Below are 24350 nucleotides of genomic sequence, written 5' to 3' on the forward strand. Positions count from 1 at the left end.
TAGATTAAGGGTTCGGGTTAGATTTAGGGTTAGACTAAGGGTTAGGGTTAGTTTAAGGGTTACATTAAGGGTTGGGTTGGGTTAGGGTTAGATTAAGGGTTAGGGTTAAGGGGGGTGGGCGCCCATATATATATATAAAAAAAAATGTTACAAGGAGCTGGCCAGTGCCGAAATCTCAGCACTGGACAGCTCCATGTAACGTTTTAATGTAGAAAATAAAAGCATTGAAACGCTATCTTTTACATTTAAAAGTACATATCCATTCGATGGAAAAGTTTTGATGGATATATACTTTTAATGTAAAATATAGAATATCGATGTTTTTATTTTCGATGCATTGGCATTTCGATGCAATGACTATAAACCCTATCAGACACGAGGTCAAAAGGGAGGAGGAGGAAACAGAGGAAAGTATATTTATTTACCTACAAGAGATGGATCTACCAAAGCTTACCCTGCCGTAAACTGATAAACTAGACAGGTCAGAAGCAAAGGCTGAGATAACAGTTGAAAACAGGTTAAGGTATCAGGTGAAGACCGGTTTACCACCTCATGGGCCCCCCTCTCCTTCCTTGGTTATGATAAACAATGGGCCTGAAGGCTATTTCACACCCATAATACAGGGTGACTAAATGGGTTTCAAAAAAGGAAGGCAGAGCACGGACAATTTTAAAACAATTCTGAACCTAATGTCACTTCCAGAGAACATGACAGCTGACTTGGTTTTAGTGGGTCTAAATGCAGAGACAGTGCCCAATCTGGTTAGTTCATGATTTTTAAACGAAAGTCAGTAAATTTGGACTTTGGAGAAATTGGCTAACATTGCTTGAAAACTAATATTCATACCCCTCAGCCAAGATAGTGGTAAATGGGGTCCAATCAGATGCAATACCCTTTCGAAGAGGCATGTGCCAGGGTTGCCCACTATCCTCATTGTTGCATATTTTTTGTTTTATTGTTTAAAGCGTGGACCTCGAAGAGCAGGGTACCGCAGTATAGTGTGGGTAGTTGGCTTTTGGGCTGGCAACTTTTAACAGTAGTGCAGTACTGTGAAGTCTGTACGTGTCAGGATCGAGTCTGACTCTGGTAAGCCCAGTCGCGTTTGACGACCGGGGTCTCCTTTCACAGGGAGACTTTCCTTCGAGAGCACAGCCTGCAGAAAACAATTACCTGTCAGGCTAGAGTCTCAGGTGAAAAGGCAGGAGCAACCAGCAGAGCTAAATAGAGGGAAAAAACAAATAACATAAAAACAAATACTATAACGTTAATATTCCCATTCAGTAACCTTAAAACTGCTCACCCTGCCACGCACCTGCACTGCCTCCTGGCAACCCTTGCACTTGCCTCTGTATCTGTAACCCTACAGCCCCCTGCCCTCCCTTTTCTGCACTTATCAGACACCCCCTGTCTGTGCCTTAAAACTAGCACTTGCCACTTGCTGGCTGTACTACCACTGTTTTTTATTCCTTTGTTCAGCACTTTCCACTTCTCCCCTCCCCCCTGTACTTTCCCCTTCCCTCTCCCCTGCACTTGCGCATTTTCAATGTCAATGAGCCTAGTAAGATCACTGTTTTGTTCTCCCTTGTTCCCCCCTCCCCTTGCCTCGTCGCGCTATGAAACACTTGTGTATGAGCCTGATACAAATAAAATATCAATAGCTGGTGTCCATGTACCTGTTGCCCGAGAGTCAATCATCACCGGAACAGTGAATACTAAGGATCCAAGCACAGAAAAGGACATAGGCAGGTATATGTGCATGGTCGAAGAGGCAATCTCAGAGCCAGTGAAAGGCTGACTCGGGACGAATCTTGGTGTTTACCGACCACTCAACAGGCCTTTTCGGGCAAACTAGAATGCAAGGACTAGTTTGTCCAAAATAGAGACAGAGGTTGTTGGCCATCCGCCTCTTTTCTTTGCTCAAAGGGGCACGCGTAGCGCCGATTTGTATTGGCTCTGACTCACCGAAAAGACCAGGTGGTGCAGCCTCGATTTTACCAGGGCGCATCTCTGGGTCCTACGCTCGCCCAGTCTTTGTATAAGTCAGGGGTCCACCTGTAGAACTAGGTATAGAAGTTCCAGAAAACCAGATGGTATATATGGGACCACTGAGAAGTCATATTTCAGCTCGTCAGAAAGGCCTCGGTAAAACACTGCTGCTTTTTTCTGTTCTGGGCAGGTGGTTTCTGCTGCCAATTGATTCAAATGCGCAAAATACGTCAAAAGATTTTGCTTTCCTTGCGTCAAGGCCAAGAACTCCAGGTGCGAAGCCTGTGGCTTATACCCGTCATCGAACACTAGATTCATAGCTCCCAAAAGGGCATCAAAATCATATAGTGCACAATCATTTGCATTTGCGGCTGTACTCCCGCAAATGCGACAGCACAAAAGCCACCTTAGTGGTGGAATTAGGAAAAGCCAGAGGGCAACCAAGAAAATGCAGCCTACACTGGTTAATGAATGTTCTGTAGGTCTTGGGGTCGCTTGTGAATCGTTACGGTGGAGCCAATGGAAATGGCCCAGGCAAAGCAACGGGGGTAACTCCTGGGTTTGGGGGAAGCGGAGCTGGAGGGGCTGCCGCGGAAACCCCATCCCAAATTCCTCATCTGAGGGCAAAGGGTGTACTAAACTCTGCATTACTCAGGTTCAGGTGAAAAGGCAGGAGCGACCAGCAGAGCTAAAGAGAGGGAAAAAACCATAACATTAATATTCCCAGTCAGTAACCTTAAACGGGTAAGTCACACCTCCCTCAGACAGTACCAAACTCCTACCTGCTGTGGTGAAGATGAAGGCGATGGGCCGACTTGACAAATTCCTGCCAGGAAGTCCAGAGAGTCAGGAAGTTCCAAAAGGAAAGCACCAGGAAGACCTCTGACAAAGCCATATATACAAAAAGGATACCTGACCCATACAACACAAGGGCGCAATCTAGGGATAAAGCAGGTAGTCCAGTTCCCATAGGCAATAAATCCACAAAGTGAGCATCTGAGCCGAAGACCAAAACAATAAGGAAAACTAAAAAGGCCAAGAAAATCCAAGTTTGTAGCAAGATCAATCGAGGTGTCAAGAAAAAGAAAACAAAAGGCAATCCAGGATGTGGAAAACAAGAGTCCTTAGGGCAGCAGGCAAAGTCAACTGTGATGTGGAATAAGCAGTCCAGGAAGGGAAGCCGAGTTCAGGAGAAGTCTGGTGATCCATCAGGGAAATCAAGCACCAGAACAGACAAGGGCAGAGCAGAATCAAAGTCCAAAGCGAAACAGAAGCCAAGGAGGCCAAGCTAGTAGCATTCCGCTACAGAGACTGAAAGAAGCCTTTCGCAAAGCCAGTGAGCAGTTTAAACTATGTTGCGAGTCCAAGAACTTTGGCACTATTCAAGATAAAAGTGTAAAAGCATTACGTGAAGCCAAGAGAGTGGCACCAAATCTTCTGGCAGCTGGCAAAGAGATGACAGCAAGGTTGGGGAAGGGAAACTTGCTACTTATAAAGAATCATCTTGGAAGTTGATACAACCTATATTACCAAAGACTGTAGAATGAAGAGGAGGGTGTATCCTAAAGGCAATTAGAGGTTGTAGGTTTCAGTTAGACATGACAGGCAAAACGGCTGCCCCTATTTTAAGAGGGGTATTCAGAGGAAGAGTGTCTTGCCTATGTGAAGTTGTTGACCTGAAAATGAATCTTTTCATAACCTGTTTGAAGTCACAAAGCACTGAAGCTGTGGTGGTGTTGTGAGAAGCCTGAGGGCATCCTCACATCTACTCCCCTTGGGCCTCTTCTCCGGTGTCCAGGGAAAGGCCAATTTTGGCTCCTGACCAAACGTATATAGTACAGAGGGCATACCTCACACAGGCCGTTATCTCTACCTTCACAGGGGCGGGGAGGCAATATTGTCCAAAATGTAAAGCGGAGGGGGCCAGGCTTACGCACATGTTCTGGGGGTGCCTGGCGATGCACGGGTTCTGGAGAAAGATAGCAGAAAAAGTGGCCCGAGGTGGAATCGAATTGGAGGTTCAGACGCCGGAGGCCTGTATGCTTGGTTGTAATAAGAAACATTTGAAAGATAAACCGCTGAATAAACTTAAAGACTTGATATACATTATGGCAAAGCGCTGTATAGCCATGGGGTGAAAAGACACGGGAGAACCGAGCGTGGTCAAAAGGTGGTGTGACTTGGAAAAATAGTGTACAGCAGAAACAGGGGTATGGGAGAAGGCACTCAAGGCACAAACTGCAGAGGCGAGTAGGGATATTCAACACTCTTCGCAAATGTCACAGAGGAGGGGAATGCAAGATAATTGGAGGATGCTGATGCAAAGTAATGATGGCGAGACTGTCTTCTAGGTAGGCTAGTGGGGTGTGGGGTAGTAGTTGGGATGGTTGTGTAAAAACTGTTTGTGGAAATTATGTATATTGTATAAAGAGCCTGTTGCTCTGTGTGCTTTGTTTTTGGTGTGTTTATAAAATCTAATAAAAATATATTTTTTAAAAGATTTATTTTGGCTCCTGACCCTTGTGTTGGAGAAGCGAGGGAGGATCACCTGGGTAGAGGGTCCTTGGGGTTTGGAGATGAAGTGTCCTCAGGTGAGACGCAGTATTCCGCATTTACCCTTCATGAAGTATCCTCTATCCCAGAGGCAGTTATGGGGTATTGTTATCCGTATCCCACTGACCAAGAAAATGATAGGCGATATTACAGTTCCAGAAGCACCAGAAAGAGGGTGAAGAAGAGGGGTTAGGTGTGAGGTCGCCGAGTCATTGTATCCCCCTTTCCCTATTGAAGACCACCCTAACCCTCCCCCGGCCTTTATAGGCCACTGTAAAACATCGCCACATTTTCGCACAGTTTACCTCTAACAGCATGAGAGACAAGCAGGGAACCCTTTTCGTGAGGAGGCAGCCATGGTGGGGCCTGAGAGGAAGCCAAGACGCTGGTCGACAATTCAGAGGACCTGTGGAGCCTAAGGCGAGTTCGGCCATTAGGCTGCCACAGGTGTGGGAGCCTCCATGGTGGAGAGAGAGAAGCTGGAGCTGCGAGCAAGCAGGAAAGAAGAGATGACCCTGTTCGCGTCCGTGCTGAGGAAGCAGAGCTCGCAGAGGCCGCTGTCAGCCTGAGAAGCAGAAAGAAAGCAATAGGATCCACTGCAGAGGAACGCTAAGGACTGGTGAGTGTCGGGGAAAGACACTTAAAGCCATGGCGCTCCTAAATGGCTATGCATAAATGCTGTATGAATTATACCAAATCCTGAAATAGATTAAAACTTTGACATTGAAACATCAAGAACTGAATTGAGGCTATTTCCTACAAGGATTTCCTGGATCTTTTGTTGAACATTGGAGCAGAATTTCCCTTGAATCCTGGGGAAGCGAGTTCACCCAAGTTACTCAAACGTTATCAAGGAGCTGTAAAAACTATTCTTGATGTTATTTGAATTTCCATGTATTTTCTTTGTAAATTTGTTGTTTAAGTGCGAACGCCAGACCTCTTGTGTTAAGAGTTTCCCCTTAGTTTTGTTAGGCACAGGAATCCTCGTCAGAGATGGGATAGTGAGAGGTTTGATAACTATCAAAGGGCAAATTTTGAACAATCATACAAGTGTTGTCCGCCTCGCATTACTGACACCTCACAGTACACTATTCTACAATTGGTAAAACCATGCTATACAAGGACATTTCACATTACAAACAATGACCATCTTATTTCATATGCTATTTTTTTAAAGGTTTGTTGTGTTCATTTAAATATTTTTTTATGTGGAACTTTTTTATAGTATGTGGCAAGGGTACGCATTTCAGCATAAAATGCATCTGTCTAAAAAGGGACACCAAAGACGCAGTCTCTTATGCTGGTCAATATATGAATTTTGAAATCCAATATCAATTAGTGTTCAAGATGATAGATGGTTAAATGCACCTAAAGCACACCACTTAAAAAGTAGTTTTAATTTTTATTTATTTATTTACTGTGCATTTGTAAGGCGCTTATACAGCATGTAAATTGTGTTTCAAAGCGCCCACAGGGCAGCAGGGAGGGAACATGGGAATGAAAATCAGATATAACAAAGAGAGAGAGAGAGAGAGAGAGAGAGAGAGAGAGAGAGAGAGAGAGAGAGAGAGAGAGAGAGAGAGAGAGAGAGAGAGAGAGAGAGAGAGAGAGAGAGAGAGAGAGAGAGAGAGAGAGAGAGAGAGAGAGAGAGAGAGAGAGAATAAGTGCAATGTGTACCAGGAGGGAAGTGAGCAGCTGTAAGTGCCTAGGTAAGTGGTCAGTTGCATATGGGTAAGTAAGTGCAGGCAAGTGCGAGCGGGTGGATGCTGAAGGTGACTGGGCATGAGAGGACAGGACCCAGGTGCACACATAAGGGACCTGGTCACCAATCTCAGCAACTGTGGGGTTTTAGACTTGATATACATTATGGCAAAGCACTGTATAGCCATGGGGTGAAAAGACACGGGAGAACCGAGCGTGGTCAAAAGGTGGTGTGACTTGGAAAAATAGTGTACAGCAGAAACAGGGGTATGGGAGAAGGCACTCAAGGCACAAACTGCAGAGGCGAGTAGGGATATTCAACACTCTTCGCAAATGTCACAGAGGAGGGGAATGCAAGATAATTGGAGGATGCTGATGCAAAGTAATGATGGCGAGACTGTCTTCTAGGTAGGCTAGTGGGGTGTGGGGTAGTAGTTGGGATGGTTGTGTAAAAACTGTTTGTGGAAATTATGTATATTGTATAAAGAGCCTGTTGCTCTGTGTGCTTTGTTTTTGGTGTGTTTATAAAATCTAATAAAAATATATTTTTTAAAAGATTTATTTTGGCTCCTGACCCTTGTGTTGGAGAAGCGAGGGAGGATCACCTGGGTAGAGGGTCCTTGGGGTTTGGAGATGAAGTGTCCTCAGGTGAGACGCAGTATTCCGCATTTACCCTTCATGAAGTATCCTCTATCCCAGAGGCAGTTATGGGGTATTGTTATCCGTATCCCACTGACCAAGAAAATGATAGGCGATATTACAGTTCCAGAAGCACCAGAAAGAGGGTGAAGAAGAGGGGTTAGGTGTGAGGTGGCCGAGTCATGGTATCCCCCTTTCCCTATTGAAGACCACCCTAACCCTCCCCCGGCCTTTATAGGCCACTGTAAAACATCGCCACATTTTCGCACAGTTTACCTCTAACAGCATGAGAGACAAGCAGGGAACCCTTTTCGTGAGGAGGCAGCCATGGTGGGGCCTGAGAGGAAGCCAAGACGCTGGTCGACAATTCAGAGGACCTGTGGAGCCTAAGGCGAGTTCGGCCATTAGGCTGCCACAGGTGTGGGAGCCTCCATGGTGGAGAGAGAGAAGCTGGAGCTGCGAGCAAGCAGGAAAGAAGAGATGACCCTGTTCGCGTCCGTGCTGAGGAAGCAGAGCTCGCAGAGGCCGCTGTCAGCCTGAGAAGCAGAAAGAAAGCAATAGGATCCACTGCAGAGGAACGCTAAGGACTGGTGAGTGTCGGGGAAAGACACTTAAAGCCATGGCGCTCCTAAATGGCTATGCATAAATGCTGTATGAATTATACCAAATCCTGAAATAGATTAAAACTTTGACATTGAAACATCAAGAACTGAATTGAGGCTATTTCCTACAAGGATTTCCTGGATCTTTTGTTGAACATTGGAGCAGAATTTCCCTTGAATCCTGGGGAAGCGAGTTCACCCAAGTTACTCAAACGTTATCAAGGAGCTGTAAAAACTATTCTTGATGTTATTTGAATTTCCATGTATTTTCTTTGTAAATTTGTTGTTTAAGTGCGAACGCCAGACCTCTTGTGTTAAGAGTTTCCCCTTAGTTTTGTTAGGCACAGGAATCCTCGTCAGAGATGGGATAGTGAGAGGTTTGATAACTATCAAAGGGCAAATTTTGAACAATCATACAAGTGTTGTCCGCCTCGCATTACTGACACCTCACAGTACACTATTCTACAATTGGTAAAACCATGCTATACAAGGACATTTCACATTACAAACAATGACCATCTTATTTCATATGCTATTTTTTTAAAGGTTTGTTGTGTTCATTTAAATATTTTTTTATGTGGAACTTTTTTATAGTATGTGGCAAGGGTACGCATTTCAGCATAAAATGCATCTGTCTAAAAAGGGACACCAAAGACGCAGTCTCTTATGCTGGTCAATATATGAATTTTGAAATCCAATATCAATTAGTGTTCAAGATGATAGATGGTTAAATGCACCTAAAGCACACCACTTAAAAAGTAGTTTTAATTTTTATTTATTTATTTACTGTGCATTTGTAAGGCGCTTATACAGCATGTAAATTGTGTTTCAAAGCGCCCACAGGGCAGCAGGGAGGGAACATGGGAATGAAAATCAGATATAACAAAGAGAGAGAGAGAGAGAGAGAGAGAGAGAGAGAGAGAGAGAGAGAGAGAGAGAGAGAGAGAGAGAGAGAGAGAGAGAGAGAGAGAGAGAGAGAGAGAGAGAGAGAGAGAGAGAGAGAGAGAGAGAGAGAGAGAGAGAGAGAATAAGTGCAATGTGTACCAGGAGGGAAGTGAGCAGCTGTAAGTGCCTAGGTAAGTGGTCAGTTGCATATGGGTAAGTAAGTGCAGGCAAGTGCGAGCGGGTGGATGCTGAAGGTGACTGGGCATGAGAGGACAGGACCCAGGTGCACACATAAGGGACCTGGTCACCAATCTCAGCAACTGTGGGGTTTTAGACTTGATATACATTATGGCAAAGCACTGTATAGCCATGGGGTGAAAAGACACGGGAGAACCGAGCGTGGTCAAAAGGTGGTGTGACTTGGAAAAATAGTGTACAGCAGAAACAGGGGTATGGGAGAAGGCACTCAAGGCACAAACTGCAGAGGCGAGTAGGGATATTCAACACTCTTCGCAAATGTCACAGAGGAGGGGAATGCAAGATAATTGGAGGATGCTGATGCAAAGTAATGATGGCGAGACTGTCTTCTAGGTAGGCTAGTGGGGTGTGGGGTAGTAGTTGGGATGGTTGTGTAAAAACTGTTTGTGGAAATTATGTATATTGTATAAAGAGCCTGTTGCTCTGTGTGCTTTGTTTTTGGTGTGTTTATAAAATCTAATAAAAATATATTTTTTAAAAGATTTATTTTGGCTCCTGACCCTTGTGTTGGAGAAGCGAGGGAGGATCACCTGGGTAGAGGGTCCTTGGGGTTTGGAGATGAAGTGTCCTCAGGTGAGACGCAGTATTCCGCATTTACCCTTCATGAAGTATCCTCTATCCCAGAGGCAGTTATGGGGTATTGTTATCCGTATCCCACTGACCAAGAAAATGATAGGCGATATTACAGTTCCAGAAGCACCAGAAAGAGGGTGAAGAAGAGGGGTTAGGTGTGAGGTGGCCGAGTCATGGTATCCCCCTTTCCCTATTGAAGACCACCCTAACCCTCCCCCGGCCTTTATAGGCCACTGTAAAACATCGCCACATTTTCGCACAGTTTACCTCTAACAGCATGAGAGACAAGCAGGGAACCCTTTTCGTGAGGAGGCAGCCATGGTGGGGCCTGAGAGGAAGCCAAGACGCTGGTCGACAATTCAGAGGACCCGTGGAGCCTAAGGCGAGTTCGGCCATTAGGCTGCCACAGGTGTGGGAGCCTCCATGGTGGAGAGAGAGAAGCTGGAGCTGCGAGCAAGCAGGAAAGAAGAGATGACCCCGTTCGCGTCCGTGCTGAGGAAGCAGAGCTCGCAGAGGCCGCTGTCAGCCTGAGAAGGTTTTGAGGAGCTTCTCGAATTTTAGGAGATTTGGCTCAAGAGGAAGGCAGATGCTGTTCCATAGGAGGGAGCCTGCAGAGGAAAGAGTTAGCAGAGGCTTAGTAGAGGTAGAGGCTGTTGTTGAGACCTATACAATTTCGCAAAGATGCTATATAGGCTCTGCATGTACCCAAATGTCATGACATCACTTTTAAAATGCAATGTACGTGTACTGTATTCATCCTTTCCTTCAATTATGTGGTTTCATTCCACTGGTCTTAGTAAGAAAAAACGAGCGAGGCGTTCTAGCAGGGCTGTATGAGATTCTGATGTGAAATCTGTTGTGTGGATGGGGGCAGGCACTCAATATCCTGTTCTTTGCTTCACCTTTCCTTGGTAAAGGTTTTCTTTTGTAAAATTGTCAAACGTTTATCCATAGTGAGAAGGACCACATCTGACAGACTACAATTTTGTCATCCAATGAGATGGAGACAATCACATTAAATGAGCTATGCTTCAAAACATAATGGGACAGGCCTATCCGCCACTGGCATATGCTCACCTGAAATCCTTTTCCTACCACTACTCCTTTATACTGTGCTAATTGTATTTCTAAGTGTTTAACAAGGCATGTGCGCCACTAGTCCGGCAAGATGCATAAAAGACGCTCTTTTCACAGCCTATAAGAAGTCAATGCTACGTTAAAAATGGCCATCACAGACGTAATGGTACACATTCTCACCTAGTAAACCTAGGTCTTCCGTCATGCTGGCCAATGAAGACATTTCTCTGCAGATTATTTTAAACACAATAGATAAGTTCAAAGAGTAGGCTCGCTTTAGCAAACATCTGACAATGGGCATGTGCAACTGGTCCGTTAGGATGCATAGAAAGGACTCCTATCAAAGTCAATGTACAGGTCAATAAAATAAAAGATGATATGCCATAAGTCAAATGGCCAAAAGACACAAGGCCTCATTCCAAGGGTGGCGTCCGGCAACAAGGATGCTGGTAAGCTTACCAGCACCCTCATTTCCGACCGCCACACTAGGAGTCTGCCTGCAGGGGCCGTAGCGCCTGGCGCGAATCGGCCCGGTAGGCAGAGTCGTCAGGGAAGCACTGGCACCGATAGCAACGGTGCATCCATCTCCCCACTCCCATGGAGTCCTGACTCCACAGGAATGGGGAGTTGTCGAATCTGACGGCCGACTTCCCGCTCCACCGGGACTTGTAATGTCCCAGTGGCCAAAGGCGTTGCTGGTGGGGGGGGGCTAAGGGGGCTATAGCCCCAGGTCTTTTGGTTATAGCCCCGGATAGAATCTCAGGGTCTACAACCAAAAGGCTAGCTAGCAATCCTGACATTAGTGTAGCCCCAGATCTTTTCCAGACCTTACAACACCCCTGGTGTGGGAGTACCAAACTTAGATGGAGAGCTCACAAATGAAGTTGGACTGGGCAGCAATGTAGACTTAGCAGCCAGTCAGCATAAATCATGTGGATCTTTCGTAGAAGAACTGCGCCAGGAAGCATATCTAAACCAACTTCCTTGAAACTGTACTTCGTTTTAGTAGCTCAAGCACATCTGTAAAAGGAGTTATTAGGGGGATCAGTTTTGGATGGCAAAGAAAACATACAGAGAGATAATAGAAGATGTTACGCAAGACCCCCTGTGAGCAGCTAAGGACAGTGTTCTGGAGCTTTGTTTAGTAAAGTAGGAGGTGATTTTTTTAGTATGCTTTGAAGTTGAAGCTAAGTCCCTAATTGCCATCGACTTAACATTCATATAATCCAATACTGTGCCTTTAATAGAAGCATCCAAAAAGTGCCCCACATTAGTGCCTGTGTCATGCTGATCAGTCACGAGATCATAACCAGCCTCATTCGGAGGTTATATCCATTCAAATCCTTCAGAGAACAAGAACAGGAACACACCAACTGCACAGACTGTAGACTACAAACACTTTGTGATGCTTCGCACAGCTGCACATCTTCTATGGCGAGTAGCAGATTTGAGCGACCTATGTTAGAATGCTCCCCTCCAATAGAGCGAGTAGGTGCACGATTGCTGGATACGTTAGGCGACTGCAGAGACGGCAAACACTTCCAACTGCTCTTCAGCACATCGGATATGCAGTGGCTAGGGGACAAGGCAGGCAATAACACTGGAGAACTAGCCCTGCTGGACGGAGGAACCCCAAAACGAATGGGCATAAGACCAGGGCAAGGAAAAAGGACTAAAGCCCTGAATGAGCAAGGAAGACGAGGGATCAGGGCACGGCCTGCAGCAAGGTAGAAAGAGAGGACAGAAGAATGATGGACAGAAAGAAGTTCCGGCAGGGCCACTGGAGCAAGGCACACCCGGCCAACAAGAGACAGGATGTCTATGGTCCACTGGCACGGGACCGAGGCAGGACGCTAGTGGATCTCTTACCGTGGAAACTAGGGACGCACTGCAAACCATGCATGGCGGGAGACCTTGTGATGGGGACTCCACGCTGGCACAGAGAGACTGGTATGGCGGCGCACATGGACCTCCGTAGAGAGTGCCAGGTCCCCAGACTCGGCACTGTACCACCACAGAGGTCCAAGTCCTGGGACACCTACAGGTGAAACGCCAGCGCAAGTTTAAATAAACAAAGGACAAGCGCCAGGAGGGGAGGGCTCGAGAACATTTCTTGAATAGCCTGTGAAAGACAAGAGCAATCCCTGAATTCACTGATGCCCATAGATCAACAAATCGTGGAAATATCTGCGATGGGGTAAGGTGTATATAGTTACAAGCCCCTCGACCTGCCAGCACTGATCATGAATCACATAGTAACTAATACATCACTAGAACAATTCTGGACAGGTAAGAGAGGAGGCTGTCCTAAATGTAACCAAACCCCCCTATGCCAGAATATCTAAAGAACCCACCCCAAAAGTCTATATTATAACATCCTTACCACTGCACGGTACATCAGTGATCAACTGGGACAAGCGCCACATGTTAAGGTAAATGGCAGAGATCTGCTTTAAAAATCTCTGTTGGCTAGTAGTGAACGTGTGCCCTAGAAAGAGTTAGATGCAAGAGTCCCCTGTTTTTAGAAGTATGGTCAAATAATTATCCACTTTAATAGGTTACCACAGTAGCAAGTCCGCAAAGTAAAAAAAAAAAGAAAGAAAAAGAATATTTGTATAGTAGTGCTTCATTCCAGATTCCTCCTGCTTCCAGGCGATGTAATACAATATTTTATAACCCAGCAGTATCCTGCAGGCGCAATACAAATGTCTGGGGCGGGTGCTCAACTTGCTGAGCGATCGTGGGGATGTGGCGTGCGTTTCTAGAGTGTCCCATAGTTGACAGATTTACAGTGTTGATAGATCTGTTGATATGACAGATAATGCTTCCGGCTGTGAACATATTTCGTTACAATATAGAAACAGGTGGGCCAGCAATAAACAAACTAGCAAAACCACTGCAGATGGCGGTCTTCCAAGCAGTCATTAAAACTGTACTCAAGAATTTTGAGAATTATATGCATGTTTTCAAGCTAGTATACAATTTTGGGGAGGGAATACGGCAAAACATAGAAATGATACGGAACTGCAGACTATCTAGAACTCCCTTTGTATGGCTCCTAGACTGCTACTAGAAGATACGATTTAATTTACGCAATGCAATCCTGGATTTATCGACTACAGCTGTGGCAAAGAAGATCATATCACGCAAACGAAAAACACCTACTCTCCCAAGATTAGAAGAGTGGCAGAAGGACATGGTGTTGCTCATCTGCAATAAAGAAAATCCCCTATGGCAGGAGAAATATCAACCGACGTCTATGTAGAAATGTGGTATTGATTTAGCAAGTGGTATTTTTAATTTGGGTGGAATTAGGGTGCTGTTTGAGTATAGCCTCTGTGTTTAAATTGGATGTATACAGTTTGGCCATGGCACAATTGTTTGTGGCCGAAATGACTGGTGAATTCGGCCGCAAAGCCAGTTTTGCAGCGGCCAAATCCACCAAAACTGAAAACCCTCACCCACCCCCCCCCCCCACTTACCTTTTTGCTGCCTGCTTGGTTTCTGACCATGCAGCGTTGGATCCGTCCCTCCTACGCAGGTTAGACCCGACACCGCAGGGTCTGCGTCCCCCCCCCCGTCCCCAGATCTCCGGAAGCAGGGGGGACACCCCACCACCCCCAAAGGCCATCACTACCAAACATGGGGTACGTGGGACAACCCCGCAACCCCAACTCCCCACGTTTAGTAGTGATTACCACTCAAATTGGTAGTTTCCAAATGATCAAAATCGTACTGGCCGAATTGAGACAGATTTACCATACTGTCAATTGGAAACAACCAATTTTGGTAATACCTTTAAAGGTAGATGCTTGAAATACAGCATCTGTATTGAATTTCGATGTTTTTTTAGTATAGCCACTGTAATGAATTCAGCAGATGCATAGCCTGTATGACATTTAGCTACTTTAAGTATAGCCGCAGTGGTAGGTTTAACTACATTGGAGCATTGCCACTGTATTGAATTTAGGTGCATTTCATATATAGCCTCTGTGATATTCAGCTGCATTCTTTGGGTATAGCCCCTGTGCAAAGTTTAGCTGCATTTAGCGAGTAGCCGGTGCTGATATTTAGCCACAAATCGAGTATAGCCACTGTGTTGCACTTAGCTGCATTCACAGAATACAGCCACTGTGGTATATTTAGATGCATTTTGAATATAGCTATTGTGTTGTATTTAGCTGCATTCCTTCTGAGCATAGCCTCTGTGTTCTATTCAGCTTCTTTACAATATGGCCACGGTGTACAATGTTGCCGTGCTTTGAATTGGCCCCTTCTAAAGTCAGCTGCATCTATGAAACCAAGAAACCAGACAGGACACACAGGTCGGCATCATACTCCATGCTTTCGGAAGATAGCCGAAGGCACGGCCACCCACCCGCAAGTATCCGCTCCGCATCCTACACTACTCTCGCACAGCACCTCTGCCGTAAGAATGCAGCCATCTCCCATGCGAAAAAAAAAAAAAAAATCAATCTAGCTCCACACAACAAGTCTCTTGCTCTTGCATACTCTTCGACTACCTCTTCGCACCCATTACACATGCCAGCTCGACACGGGTAGCTGGGACTTGGCCACCCATCTACCTTCGTATTGGCTAAATGCACACACACATTATAAACTCCTCTGACGAACTTCCCATACCTGGACTTCGGTCCCCGAGGGCATTCAAACAACAGCGCTTTGAGACCATTCCAATGGGAGAAGGCGCTATACAAATGCATGACACTAGCTGGGCTAGCTGGGCTACCCGGCGTTGCCTGTGTCCTGATAAAAATGGTGTCTCTTGTGCCCTGGAGGATGTTGCTCTTGTCCTCATGTCAGCAAGTCTTGCTTCAGTTTGCTCTGGCATCTCATTTGCCCTGGAGAAAGCTGCTCTTGTCCTCTGGTCGGCAAGTCGTGCTGCCGTTTGTTGTTGTGTTTCAGAAGCTCTTGATATTGATTTTTGCTTTGCAACAGATGGAGCTTTCCAAGTGATGTTCGTTTTTTGTGTGGCACATTTCAGTCACTCAATGGCTTCAGCACATTTGAGAGTGTCCAAGAAAGACTGATTGAGCACTTGTCTTGTAAATCAACTTAAGTAAACTGTAACCTTGCCATTTCCCATAATTGGAGTGGCGTGATTTAAAAAAAAATAAATAAAAAGAAGAAACATTAAATTCCCTTTAAAAATGCTTTAATAAACACTTTCAAACTGTATACAGTAGTAATATATTTCAGAGGAATAACCAGCACATCGAATATTTTGCTTCAGACACTTTTCCAAATTTTGCCTACTTCTATTTCAGTTCTATTACCTACTGTAGTGAACTGGGTGAGCATCAGTAAATGAGGGTGATTTTTTTGCATCCAAACAGACTACAATCTTGCCCCAGACAAACGAGGAAACCATGCAAAATTTGGTAGACATGGGTTCTACGGTGTGGATTTGTATAGCTGGACAAACATACATATATTCTGCTTAATATATAAAGATGTAGTCTTAGTTGTATGTGTTTTACGGAAACACAATTACCTTTGTCTATGCTAACTGGTTTACTTACCCATGAGACCCAGATACAGGGAAGAGTTGTCATACGTTTATGTATTTGGAATGTATTTCGCAGACGTAGGCTAACAAGGGTTTCATTTTCACTATAATTCAACCTGTTTATCTTAGCTTAAATGCAGGCCTTTAACTCGTGTTAGACCAAGGCAATGCATATCATTTTTTTAAAAAAAAAGATTTGGGAGAACATTTTGAGCATTAGGTTTATTAAGAAATACTGGCTGATATTATGCTGACTTTATAGTTGAGGATCTCTCAATTGGAGTAGGGAGGCGGGTTCATTAAAAAAACGATAGATCGTGGAGTTCATCAGGATCAACCTTGTTTCGAGTATACAATTCAAACAGCGCCATTTGCCATTCAAGGAACGTTTAGTTAAGGACTGAGGTAAAGCCCTGTTCTCGGATCTCCCGGAAGATCAATACTGTGCCCACTAGGTCTGCTGGCGGTCGACTTCGAAAAATCATGTGACTCGGTCGGTTTGGGAGACCCTGTGGGAAATCATGGTCCGAATGAATTTTGGGCGAGACTTCATCTCCTGGGATAGACTCCTATACGCATCCCCAGAGGCAACTGTGAGAGTGAACGGCAAGTCTTCTAGACGGTTTCCATTGAGCCGCGGAACCAGGCAGGGATGCTCTTTCTTCCCCCTCCTATTCTTGCTAGCTATCGAGCCACTAGCAAGTAAACTCTGAACGGATAGAAACTGGTCTGGATTCCCCTAGCCAGGGGGGGGAGGAGAAGACTGGCTCTCACTATATGCAGACAACCTCCTCATATCTTAGCAACCCTGTCACCTCCTGTCCGATTGTGTCCCATACCCTCAAGGAATACGAAAACTTCGCCGGCCTGAAGGTAAAACAGACAAAAAACCATTTACTTCCCGATCCAGGGAGGCGACGGCGCAATCCCCGAGACTTGCCCCTACCACGTCTCCATTCGAGAGTTCACATACCTAGGCATACACACCGGCCCAACCCTAGATAGATTCCTCCAGCTCAACCTACAACCTGTACTAGACAGTTTTAGCAAGGACGTCTCCCACTGGCAATCGCTCCCCCTGTCATTAATGGGCAGGGCAGCTCTGTTCAAGATGATGACACTCCCAAGACTCCTATACATCCTAGAAAATGCTCCACTCCCCATCCCTCACGAAACCTTTGCACTCAGACAGGAACCTACACATACTGCTTTGGGGGAGGGGGGGGCAACCCAGAATCGCTCTCACAACACTCCAATGCTCAGTATGGGAGGGAGGCATTGGACTACCATGTATGCGCACTTACTATTTAGCGACACAGACAGGGGTGGTAAACAAATGGTTACATGCCAAAGCCACACTACCACATATCTGCATTGAGACAGAGGCTCTGCACCCCATACCACTCCTCCAGGCCCTATATGCCGCCAACAATCGAATATCGAAAATGCCAAGAATGTCACTTCATATCCGTCATGCTTGGAGGGAAGCACACAAGCATATTGGCTTGGGAGCAAAACCAACACTAGCCCAACCCATATGGTACAACACACATCTCCCAGAAATACAGAGAATGGGCTGTTTCGAGAGCTGGGAAAAGCGAGGGATAACAACACTGGCACACGTGATCCAAGAGGGACACCTACTAGAGTTCGAAACCCTGAACGATAAATTTGGTCTGGCACCTATGGACCAGTTTCGACATGCACAGTTTGCTCATGCCATACACACACAGTTCCCAGACATAACCTCTTTACCTCCTTGCTCCCCCCTGGAGACCAACACTCTTCCGCAACGTATCTCCTCCAAAGTCACATCCACGCTTTACCAAGCCCTTAACTCTTTCGGAAACTAAAGAACTTACTAAGTTGAAAGAGATGGGAAAGGGATCTGGGTGACCTGGAACCGGAAGACTGGGTAGATGCAAACTAAGACTGATACAACTCAGAATACTTCACCGCTCCTGCTACCCTCGCACAGTCCTCACCAAATGGGGCGGGGGGGCGGAGATATGAGACCTGTCTCCGATGTAAACTGGAGTCGGGCACCTTTTTCCATATGATCTGGGACTGCGAGGTGCTGCAAGCCTTCTGGAACAAGTGCATTAATACGATTTCCAACACAATAGGATCACCAATTCCAAAAGACCCCAAAAGGACACTCCTTGGAATCTGGGGAGAGGTCGATCTCACTAAACATGAAAAGTTGTTCCTCGTGGTGGCATTGGGAGCAGGGATATGGCTGATCACTGCAACCTGGAGCTCGACAGACCCAATATGTCTGAACCGCTGGATCAATGAAGTAAGTAGGTGCGCATCTATGGAACGCTGCATCTACAATGCGAGATGCTGCCCCCGAAAATACGAAAAGATTTGGGGGAAATGGCTAGATGTGTACTGAGAGATATCCCCCTACCCTCCCCCCCCTCTCCCCAGTACCCCCCTCCTCTCTCCTCACCAATGGACACAGGACACAACCAGAACTGCCACCCATTTCTGTCTCTCGGATGTACCCAAGGTACCCCTATGACCTCGCTGCCTCTTACTGTCACTACTGCCATAATTTTCTGATGAATGCCTATGTTTATGATGTTTTGTTGTATAAAACCCAAATAAACAGTTATTAAAAAAAATAAAAGCAAGACAACAAAGACTAAACAATGGGAATGGAGGAAAGTACGCAAGCTACCATCGAAGAAGGGTTCCATCTGGACTGGGTAAATAATGGGCATCATAAACCATTTGGGCGTACGAATAAGTATATACTTGGGACATTGAGGGGAGGGGGTATATTGTGGAATGTTTGAGGTAGAACGAAAATACTTACCCGGGGGTAGAATGGAGGAGTGGTGGTGCTGTGGTAGGTGTGAGGCGACCCCAGCACTTAGAATTCCGGTGTGTATAGGTCCTGGTAGACCCACACATTTTGTCTCTGGGTGTGTAATGAGACTCGGCTTGCATGGTTTGATGCATGGGGTGGGGAGAGAAGGGTGGAGTCCGACCACAGCGTGGTGGAGGGGTTGGGGTTAAACGAGGAAAGGAAGGGGCGGGGGCAGCTGCTAAAGAAAGTATTAATGTGTCAAAAGGTTTATGGGGGATAGCAGAAGCTTTCACTGAACGTAAGGGGCCTAAACTCCCCGGGTTAAGAGATGCAAGGTAGAAACATTCTTAGGGATAGGAAAACCAGATATTGTGGCACTACAAGAGACCCACATATGCAAACGAGACCGTCATAATATAAAGATTAAGGGGGACCTCCATATACTACAATCTAACAACAAGGGGAAACCGAAGGGGGTCCTTAAAGAATTCAAGGGACTAGCGGAACTTCAAATAACTGAGAAAAGTGGATAAGGACTGTAGATATATCTTTGTTCGCATTTATACATGGAGTTTATGGTACAACGATAGCCACACTTTATGTGCCTAATGCGGCCAAGATGGAGTTTTGCGGGAGGTGTTTAACAAACTTGAGAACTTTGCATTGGGATAAATTATAATAACGGGGTATTTTAATGTGGTATGGGACCTGTTGTTGGACAGAAGCATGACAGCAAATGTCATTCACAGGGGCCCCTCACAAACACTTTGAGGATACATGACCCGACTAGCGGTGGTAGGTTCCTGGATGGAAACAAAAGGGAATTAGAGGTTATACATTTTATTCGCATGTTCATCGATCGTTCTCCCGGATAGATTATATATGGGTGTCAGCTACGTTATTGGGGCAAGAAAATAAAATGGACCTAGGGCCCATTAGTTTGTCAGATGATGCTCCCTTATAAATAGATATACAAGAGCGGGTCGGTCAGGGCTCTGAATTGGACATTTCCAAACCACTAATGATGGGACCCCGGTTATAAATAGCGAGATACAGGGTAGAATTGGGGAATTTTTTAAAACAAATAGGACCCCGAGAATGCAGGAACTAACGGTATGGGACACTTTCAAAGCGACTATCTCGGGTGAGTTAATTGCGAGGAAGGTTCTCGGAGAAAACCAACTTACTGCAATACAAAGTCAGTTATGAAAGGAGTAATGAGTAAAATGGAAACGGATGGAGGAACGACCTTGAGGAGAGAATATAGGCCCCTTTATGGGCAGCTATCGCTATTACAAACTAGACAAGCAGAGAAATCCATTCTATTTTTAAAACAACTATTATATCAAGGCAAACAAAGTGGACCGAATGTTAGCACGGTAAGTGAGGAAAAAGGAGGAAGCAAGGGCCATCCATTGCATTAAAGTGGGACTGGGTACCTTTAGTTCAAAGTCAGAAGACATAGTGCGGGTATTCACAGAGTATTACTCAGCATACTACTGGTTCGCCAGATGCAGAAGCACAGGAGGAATACCTGAAGCAGTGCCACTTGACTAAACTTGACCCTGGGGAAAGAGAGGGTTTGGAAGGTGATATTACTCCAGAGGAGGTACGTGCAGCAATTAAAGCACTACCTTTGAATAAGGCTCAGGACCGGATGGATTTCCAGCACTGTTTTATAAGGCATGTGTAGACACATTAACTCTGGTAATGACTTCTTTGTACAATTCTTTTATCATCTCGCGAAGTATCAGCCAGACTATGGAAGATGCAAAAGTAGTGCTATTCCCTAAGCCTAACAAGGATAGAACGGAATGTGGGTCATATCGACCCATAGCTCTCATTAACAGATGTGAAAATATTTACTAAAAATGCAGCAGTCAGAATGGAAAAATTCATACATAAACTAATTGACCCGGATCAATCAGGTTTTGTTATGGAAGGCAAACCTTCGATAACATAAGCAGGGTGAGTCACCAGATTGAGAAGATTTACAAATCAGGGCTGGCCGCGGGGATATTAAAGTTAGATGCAGAAAAAGCGTTTGACCATGTAGCGAAGTCCTTTCTGTTTCGTACAATGGAAATGATGGGGTTTGACCCGAGATTTTTTAGCATGGTAAAGGCAAGTTATCGGACACCGGTCCTGCGGCTGGCCATCAATGGTCCTGTTTCGGAAGGGATTTGGGTATCTTGTGGTACAAAACAGGGATGTCCGTTATACCTGTGTTATATGCTACACATCTGGAGACGTTCTTATCTAAGATCCGGGAGGAGAACAACGTCAGAGGGATTCAATTTGGAGGAGTACAATATAAAGTGATGGCGTTTGCTGATGACTTGATTATCACATCAACAGTTGGCTTATTCTCTCCCGAGGTTATCAACAGAACTAGAAAAATTTGGCAAAGTAGCAGGATTAAAGATGAATACTCAAATCTGAGGTAATGGTCTTACAAGGGGTAATATTTCAACGGAAAGGTCCATGGATGTCGGTCAGTATTTGAGGACAGAGAAAGGGGTGGGAGTTAAGATAACCAACTTGTTGGAATCATTGCATCAGGCTTATTATCCCCCATTGTTAGAATCAATTAAAAAGTGTCTGGAAGAGCGTAATCCTCTGTTCATATCATGGGTAGGTAGGATCAATGTTGTTAAAGTGATAGTGCTCCCCATGGTATTTTATTATTTCCATCTCTCGGGGGAACATCAATGCATCTACCCAGTCTTCCGGTTCCAGGTCGCCCAGATGCCTTTCCTATTTCTTTCAACTTAGTAAGTTCTTTAGTTCCGAAAGAGTTAAGGGCTTGGTAAAGCGTGGATGTGACATTGATCCATATACCCCTAATGCACCTGGGTTGGGGATTCTATAAACAATTTATATAATGCTACGAGCATATTACAATCGCCTGAGTCAGTAATCAAATACTTTTCAAATGGGGAAAGGTCCCTTGTTACTGCCCGTTTGTTTTTTAGTGCCTGCAACAAATGTCTGAACTGGGAATATCTAAATTGTTCCTTTTCGGATATATCAAACACCTGTTTGCACTGGCCCTGAAATGTTTTACTCTTCTGGCCCTCGACCATATCCCCCATTTTCTGACAACCTGCCTCCTCCCCTTGCCTAAAAACTCCTTGCTCTGTCCCTGGTACCAACTGGGGGTTACGAAATCGGGGTGTGAACGGGGATGGGAATGTAGTTGCACCCCCCGCCGCACCACCTCATCCCATACATCAGCAATCAAAGCCGTGATTTTATTCCTATACATGTTAGCGGGTCTATCGACCTTCTGACACCATAATACTTCCTCTAGGGGCATACCAACTACCGCTCTATCCATCCGTTACCATTTTTTCTCTTGGTACCCCCCTCCCCAAAACCATTCCCATAGTATCTGCAACTGGGCCGCTTGATAGTACATTTTGAAATTTGGGACCCCCAACTCTCCACCTGTTGTGTGCCGTCGACATCTTCCGAGCCACCCTTGTTGTTTTCCTTTTCCATATAAAAATCCCCATCATCCTATTTTAAGTCCTTAAAGAATTTCTGATGGACCACTACTGGCAGGGCTTGGAAATAATAAAATACCCTGGGGAGCACTATCACTTTAACAACATTCATCCTACCTACCCATGATATTAACAGAGGATTACGCTCTTCCAGACACTTTTTAATTGATTCTAACAATGGGGAATAATAAGCCTGATGCAATGATTCCAACGAGTTGGTTATCTTAACTCCCAACCCTTTCTCTGTCCTCAAATACTGACCCACATCCATGGACCTTTCCGTTGAAATATTACCCCTTGTAAGACCATTACCTCAGATTTGAGTCTCCAGTGAGTACTTTAGTTCCGCCCCTTTCCATGCCTGCTGACTTCACTGTGGACTTTGTTAGGGCAATGCGGCTTTTGAAGAACCTGCTCACAGAAGATCTCCTGGGGTGTGTTCCTGTGCCAGGGAGGATGTGGTTGCCATTCCTACAGGAGAATCAAAAGGCAGCATATTGACCATCATCCATCATTGCAGCTGCAGCGACAATTAGACTAGACACAAATGCACATCAGACCGGTCATAGTTGGGTCCTTCTCAGAGATGACACTTGTGTGTTATCAAACTGATACACCTTCATAACTGTCACACCCTACCAGTCACTATGCCAGCTCCGGCACGGCTAACTAACAGATTCATGTGCCGCCAGGGTGACCAAGTTACACAATTATTAGAATTTAAATCAGAAGTGCAGACAGTTAAAACGTCACCTCTAACTGCAGAAACTATTCTCGAGCAGCTGTCAGGAAAGCACATATGGCTGAGGGCACTGGGTGGCTGTCCTAACAAAGGCGCATTTGTGCACTATAATTTTGGAATTGATCTTTTATAAAAGGGGAGTCGGATTAGCAGACCTATTCAGTAACAGAATCAATTGCACGATTTCATTAATAAAAACAAATTCAAAAGTTAAGGATTTCACACCATGTCAAATCGCATTGTGTAACAGAAATATATGCTCTTTAGTAGAGGAGACTATAATGATGGAAATAGCACTCACGGGTATCAAAAGCAGAGTTGAAAGACCTTTAGGGATGTGGCAGTCAAGCATCTAACTGTTGGAAGAACTGTAATGCAGAACAGGACTGATCGCGCCTTGAGTTTACTGGCTTACAACTGAAGGATTGGTGTCACAGTTGTTTGGTGGGCTATAGAAAGACAACAATAAAAGGAGCTCCCTTGATCCAGGACAGATCCCAGTAAATAGGGAGACTAGTTGGCCAGGGCAGGTATCAGGACTCCTTCGACAAGCTGTGTACAGCTCTTAATAGCATGCAGCCCTACATTCTTTGGACTCTCACCATCCTGGTGCCACTAAGCTGTGCTTTGTCTCCTCTTATCAATCTGATCATCAGACAATGTTCTTTACCCACACCAGGGATGGCACATGGGCCTTTCAACCATTTCAGTTGATATGGGCTTCGAGCCTCAGGGGGCACAGAATCACCCCCCCCCCCCCATGTTGGCAGTCTTATTATACAGCAAATACTTCTTTAGCTCAGTCGTTAACTATGCGTTTGACAGAAGGCATGTTAGCGACTGTCTTTGCTGGCACCATCAGACCATCTACTTCCTCAGGCCTAGACTGCTATTCAAGCATGGTGCTCTGCCAATTATCTCTGCCTTAATGCCAGCAAGAATGAAGATCCTTTTCATTGGGACACCTGTTCCTTGCCCCACACCGCCCACTCTCTGCCCCGACACCCTGGGCCCACTCCCCTCCGCTCCGCTCCCCTCCCCTGCCCCACTTGTGAGGCAAAATACCTTGGGATCATCTTTGACTTCTCGTTCTCCTTCTCTCCACACATCACAGACCTTGCCAAGAAGTCCAACTTTCAGCTTCACCTCGTCAGGGGCATTCTACCTTTCCTCACCTTAACCCAGAAGCTCACAGTCTCCAGAGCCCTGGTTCGCTCTAGACTGGACTACTGCAATCTGCCTCTTTGCTCCCTTCATCCCTTTCAACTAATCTAGAATAGTGCTGCAAGACTTTTCCTAGACCTCAAACCCAGGGACCACATCTCTCCTGACTTACAATCTCTCCACTGGTTCCCGGTGTCTGCAAGAATCAAATTCAAGACCCTTTGCATCATCCACAAGGCTGTCTGGGACCTTGGCCCCCCTCTACATCCAGCTTTCCCTCCTAAATACCACCCGGGCAAATTCCTCTGGTCCT

At 45.5% G+C, this 24350-nt stretch overlaps 1 protein-coding gene across 1 annotated transcript in view; it reads right to left on the bottom strand.

Moving 5' to 3' along the window:
* DNAAF2 (dynein axonemal assembly factor 2) overlaps window positions 1-24350 on the bottom strand; it is a 241419-nt gene that overhangs the window by 156107 nt on the left and 60962 nt on the right. The window lies entirely within an intron of this gene.

Source organism: Ambystoma mexicanum, chromosome 14 (genome assembly GCF_040938575.1).
Source record: "Ambystoma mexicanum isolate Mex_15411 chromosome 14, UKY_AmexF1_1, whole genome shotgun sequence".
In the NCBI taxonomy this organism is placed as follows: domain Eukaryota; kingdom Metazoa; phylum Chordata; class Amphibia; order Caudata; family Ambystomatidae; genus Ambystoma; species Ambystoma mexicanum.